The following is a 6181-nucleotide window of genomic DNA, read 5'->3' as shown; positions in this document are numbered from 1 at the left end:
GCTGAAGAGAATGAGGCCAGAGCCGTGCACAGCCCTCCAGATAATTTGATAATTTCTCCACTCTGCTCTGTGACTAGTAAGGACACTCTTCGTGTAATGGAATCATTTACTCTGGACGCTAGAAGGACATGGCGATTTTACTCAGGCAGGAGGGCTAACAGATGAAAAGACAGACAGGTACACTAGGTCATTTCTCCATAGCAGTTAGGGGGAGGAGGTGTGAAGTTACTCTAGGCTGGTCTATGAAATGTATCCCTGCCCTCTCCGTTTTCTTTCTTTCTTTCTTTCTTTCTTTCTTTCTTTCTTTCTTTCTTTCTTTCTTTCTTTCACTATGAATGACACTTTATTCAGTCATTTTCTTTACAACGGAAACTCTGGGAATTCAAAATTAACATTCTTGCCTGTGAGCTTCTTGTACACATCAGAAAAAGTTTCAACCTTGTGTTCCACGTTGTTCTGCTGTGCTTTGTCTAAGTGAACTTTTATGAGCCGGCTGCCATCCAGTTTCACACGGATCCTCTTACCCACAATTTCACTTGGGAAGACTAAGTCCTCAAGGATGGTGTCGTGCACTGTTGTCAGGGTGCGGCTTCTGGGGCTCTTCTGCTTATTTTTCGTACGGCTTTTCCGGGTTGGCTTGGGCAGAATCCTCCTCTGAGCAATGAAGACCACGTGCTTCCCACTGAACTTTTTCTCCAATTCACGAACTAGCCGGACTTGGATTTTCTGGAAAGATTTAAGCGGAGGAACTGGTACAAAAATTATGATAGCTTTCCGACCACCACCAACTTCAATTTCCTTGGCTGCAGTAATGTTGAGTTCCCGCAGCTGCGCCTTGAGATCGGAGTTCATCTCCAGCTCGAGCAGCGCCAGAGAGATGCCAGACTGGAACTCGTCCCGGGTTCTCGCTATTGGGCTTCACGATCTTGGCGCTCGAGCTGAACATGGCCTCGTCCTGATAGATCGCCGGCTTAGAAAGAGGGACGGCTCTCACGAGAACCTCCCTTTTATTTCTATGATTTATTATTTGTTGACATATTAAAAAATCACCCCCATCAAATCTTAGAGCACAAAAACATATGTAAACAGATGATTGGGGGTAGGGGTGGGGTAAGGCTTGGTGATTAAAGTACTTGGGTAAGCACAGGACCTGAGTTTACATCCACAAACACACATGTCAAAGCCGGATGTGGTGGTATGTACCTATAACACCAGTGTACGAGGTAGAGTCAAGAGCATCTGGGAGCTCACTGGATAGCCAGTCTCACTGAAATAGAGAATGCCAGGGCCATGTCTCTCTAGAAAGCCTGTCTCAAAAAATAATATGGGGAATAATAGAGGAGGACATATACCAACATCAGACTCTGCCCTTTACATGTGCCTGCAGATCCCACAGAAACTCAGGAGAGAGGTGGGCAGGAGTTCTCAGGTAAGGCTCTGTCATGAAACTATGCTTCAGTGGCAGCTGTCGTCTGAGGCACTGACTGGGGCTGGAGTATTCAGTTGCAAGCTCTCATGGCTGACACAAAGCACTGGCCCTGACAAGTCACATTCCGCACCAAATGTACCTTTCCGTAAGGCTGTCTGAGGCCCTAATAACATGGCAGCTGTCTTATTCCAACGTGTGTGTGTGTGTGTGTGTGTGTGTGTGTGTGTGTGTGTGTGTTTGGGGGGTTGTTAGAGCTTTACCTTAGAGGTCACACTGTCTTGTCTCTGTTACATTCTGTGGTTACAGAGGTCAACTTCATTTGTTGTGGGGAAGGACTATATAGTAGTTGGATATCAGGAGAATGGGGACTCTGGGGCAGTCTTTCAGTGGCCTAATGTATCTGGAAGCATCACAGCCAAGACTCTTTTTGCCTTTGCCTCAGATAGACCTATCCAACCTCTGAATACTTCCCATCTTCATCTAGTTCTTTCCCTTTCCAGTGCAAATTCCATGCAACTGTCTTGGGAAAGCACAGCTCTGATGAGTTCATCCTTATTACTTTGGCCTCTGATGTTTTATAGAGAGTCTGTGTTTCTTGTTGATAAGATGACCAAAAATTTATAATACACTGAAGAACAAGGTCAAGAATGAAATGGGCTGGTTTTTTTAGCAATCATACATAAATCAGAGATGTAAATTAACACTGTCTTAAGGAAACCAGGAATTATGATCTTTCTGGCTATCAGTTAAGAAGTAGCACATTTTTCTATCTTCTGGTATTTTAAATCCTGACAAGAGCTTTTCTTTTAGAATATTTTGTCTTACTAGCAGGTTTAATAGTCCTTCTGTTTAATACAATGTTACCATGCTGTGTTTTTTCTAAACATGGCCAAACTTTCATCTGTTCTTGGCATTGCATAGTCTATTTTTTTTCCAGATAGAATAGCCTCTCCACTCCATAGCTTATGCTTTTCAGAACTAAAAATCCCTCCCCAGCATAAGTAACAACTCACAAAAGCTCCCTGACTTACAGAGAGCTCCGCCAAAAAACTCTTCTCTCCTCTAGCTGTTGTTTACTGCTTATTCAACCCAGTGGAGGAGCCTTGTGTATTTCTGAGCTTCCTGAGTCCTGTAGGTTTCATGAGCTTTCTAATCCTCATGAGTTTCCTCAATTTCTCTAGTCTCAGGAGTCTTTTTTGATCTGCCAAGGAGTAAGTCAATTTAGTGGGAATAATTACACACAACAGAAGCTTATTTCTTTATGGTTCTGGAGGTTAAGGAAATCAACATCAAGGTGCCCACGGATTTTGTGCCCAGCAGGTCCCTGGGTGTTTTGTTTTGTTTTGTTTTTGGTATATGTGTATATTATATTTTCTTAATTAATTGATTGTTTCATATATTTACATTTCAAATATTGTCCCCCTTCCTGGCCCTGTTTTTATGATGGTGTCCTGGCTGTGTTAGTTTTTGATAAAAGCATATAGTTGGTCATTGTGGTCTCTAGGCTGAGATGAACCATGATTCATGGTGAGACAGGAGCTTTATCAGAGCCATGGCCATAATAAGGCTTTGTAGCCATAAAAAATGTGAAGCCTCAAACAAAGCAATTCAAAGTTTACCAAAGTCTGCCTCAGTAGTGGCTGTTATAGAGGTTTGAACCTGCAGTGACACAGTGGGTAGTTGATGTTAGGTGTAAGCCCTTCTGCCATAAAATAAAATAAAATAAAATAAAATAAAATAAAATAAAATAAGAAATACTCATCAGCCCATCATCGGCCCCCAAACCCAAACACCATTGCATTCGCCAGCAAGATTTTGCTAAAGGGACCCTGGTATAGCTGTCTCATATGAGGCTATGCCAGTGCCTGGCAAATACAGAAGTGGATGCTCACAGTCATCTAAAAAATGGAACACAGGGCCCCCAATGGAGAAGCTAGAGAAAGCACCCAAGGAGCTGAAGGGGTCTGCAGCCCTATAGGTGGAACAACAATATGGACTAACCAGTACCCCCAGAGCTCGTGTCTCTGGCTGAATATGGAGCAGAAGATGGCCTACTAGGCCATCACTGGGAAGAGAGGCCCCTTGGTATTGAAAACTTTATATGCCCCAGTACAGGGGAATGCCAGGGACAAGAAGTGGGAGTGTGTGTGGGGGGGGGGGAGTAGGGGAGCAGGGTGGAGGGAGGGTATAGGGAACTTTCAGGATAGCATTTGAAATGTATATAAAGAAAATATCCAATAAAAAAAAGAAAAGAAAAGAAAAGAAAAGAAATATTCATCAGGGAACTATGTTCCTAAATCATTGTGATAAAACAGAATTTCCTCATATAGCAGCTAAAGATACTGAAGATTTTCTAGAAGGTCAAGCTAGAAAACAAAACAAAAAAGTGCATGGTGAATTTTACATTCATGTTAGTTTATATAGTTGCATGTCAGTGATTTATGATAAAACACCTCAGAGCTGCAATTTTTATAAAATATGATTCAGCATAAGCCAAATCAAAACCGTGGCATATTTTCTTGTTTAAATTTTAGGACTTTAAAACTAGACCTTAGCCCTTGGAGATTTATATTCAGTAGTGACAGATAAATGTACCGATTTAAATGTCACCCTAGTTTACTATTCATTTAGCAAAGGACTTGGGCTGCTGAGGACCAAATCCAGGGCCCCACATATCTCAGTCAAGTGGGTAACCACTGAGCCACATCACACAGCAAAGAAATGGTATTTGTGTGTGCTCTTTGTGGTAACCAAAAGAGCCCTGTCAGTCTAATGGAGTAGATCATGAGAACTACTGTGGTTGCGACCCCTTTGGGTCCCGAATAACCAATTAACAGAAACATCAAATCATATATCCTGCACATCAAATATTTATTTACATCAAGATTTATAATAGTGGCAAAATTCCAGTTATGAAGTAACAACAAGAATAATCATATGGTTGGAGCTCACCACAACATGGGGAACTATATAAACGCGTCTTGGGATTAGGAAGGTTGAGAACCACGGGTCTAATGAAAAAACAGGTAGCCTGGAAACTAAACATGTGTTGAGTGTGTGGTGGAATGAGCACCAGCAGCTAAGCAGGGATTCTTCCCAGGTACAACCTAGCTGGCTGCATGAAACATTGGAATTAAAGCCAAGATGGTGAGATGGCACCACGTAAAGGCATTTGGCCACCAAACCTGATGAACTGAGTTTGATTCTTGGGACCCACACAGTACGAGGAGATGTTCAACTCCCACAAGCTGTTCTATGACTTCTACACCTAAGCTGTGTCATACAACACACACACACACACACACACACACACACACACGAAGGCTGAGAAATTCCTGTAGCTTCCTTTTTATACCTGTGTGAATGCCACACGTGGGTGGAGCCCTTGTGGTCTAATCCATCCCTAAAGTATTCATCTTACTATTACTATGGTGATTAGGTTTCAACATGAATTTTAGAGGGAAAAAACATCCAGACCACACAACCTTCTCTAGAAGTTTATAATCTCTTGAAGATACAACCAGACCATACCCATGTAGTGAGACTCTTGGTGACAGTTCCATGGACCACCAAACAGTGTAGGTCCTTAGAAAAGTTTATCTTAATGACCTAAAGCAGAGTCTTGGAGATTTTCTGTAAAGATCATATTGATTTCCATATAAGGAGAGGCTCCTCTTTGCTAAAACACAAAATTAAATAATAAAATATTAGAAATTCCTAGAGGAAAATAATGGAAATAAGTAAATAATAGTAACAGGTATTCTCAGAGTAATAATTATAACCAGCTTGTATGGAAGCAGCCTGCTCTGAGACCAGAGTGGCATGTGTCTCAATTAACTGTCACCACAACACAGGGGCCATGATTAGCTAGCTCCCTTTGGTAGATGAGAAAAGCAGTATTGGAAGAGCTAGATTTCCCATTGTCGCAGCTAGGAGCTAGCAGAGTAGAGACTCACAGCCCTGAGTAGCTTTGCTCTGCCCTCTAGAACAACCCTAGTGTTTCTGCTCCCAGCTTAATTCCACCCATTATGTCTTTCCACTAATCCTACAATTACAATGGCTGGAATTTTCCAAATTTAGAACTTCAGAATTCCAGCTTTGAAGAAGAAAGGTACCTTTTCTACTCTAGCTCTTTTATTGAAGGTATTTGAGACATACAACGTGTGTGTGTGTGTGTGTGTGTGTTTTCAAGGAACCAGTCCTATAGTCTCACACCTGCTAAGCAAATGCTCTGCTCTACACTAAATTACATTCCCAGTCCTCCTCACTCAGTTTTTTCGTTTGGTTGTTTGGTTTTGGTTTTTTCGAGACAGGGTTTCTCTGTATAGCCCTGGCTGTCCTGGAACTCACTTTGTAGACCAGGCTGGCCTCGAACTCAGAAATCTGCCTGCCTCTGTCTCCCAAATGCTGGGATTAAAGTCGTGGGCCACCTTCTGTCAGGCATCACTTAGTTTTTAAAGCCTTTTATTTTAAATAAAATGTAGACACAGGAAATGACACAGGAAACAAAGTTGCCAGCGCTGTCAGAAGCCCCCTCAACCTGCTTTAGTCACAGCTTCTAATGCTCCATAAAAGGAATGGCTCTCTTTACCAAGCAATGACTTCCTTATTTTTCTTTCATCCACCATGACTGTCAGCTTTTTTGGGTAGTCTTCCCCTTTAAATAGAAACTCGACACATCTCACCAGCCTCTTGTATGTACTTACCTTGTAGCCTTCTCTTTAAGCTACACAAACATAGGAGCACATTCTG

At 42.1% G+C, this 6181-nt stretch overlaps 1 pseudogene; it reads right to left on the bottom strand.

The window, feature by feature from the left end:
- Window positions 1-330: 330 nt before the first annotated feature.
- On the bottom strand, window positions 331-946 carry LOC110301074 (small ribosomal subunit protein eS7 pseudogene; annotated as a pseudogene).
- Window positions 947-6181: the final 5235 nt, after the last annotated feature.

This window comes from Mus caroli, unplaced genomic scaffold (genome assembly GCF_978045245.1).
Source record: "Mus caroli unplaced genomic scaffold, Mus_caroli_1 scaffold_11, whole genome shotgun sequence".
Lineage (NCBI taxonomy): Eukaryota > Metazoa > Chordata > Mammalia > Rodentia > Muridae > Mus > Mus caroli.
This window is presented reverse-complemented; position numbering and strand designations above follow the sequence as displayed.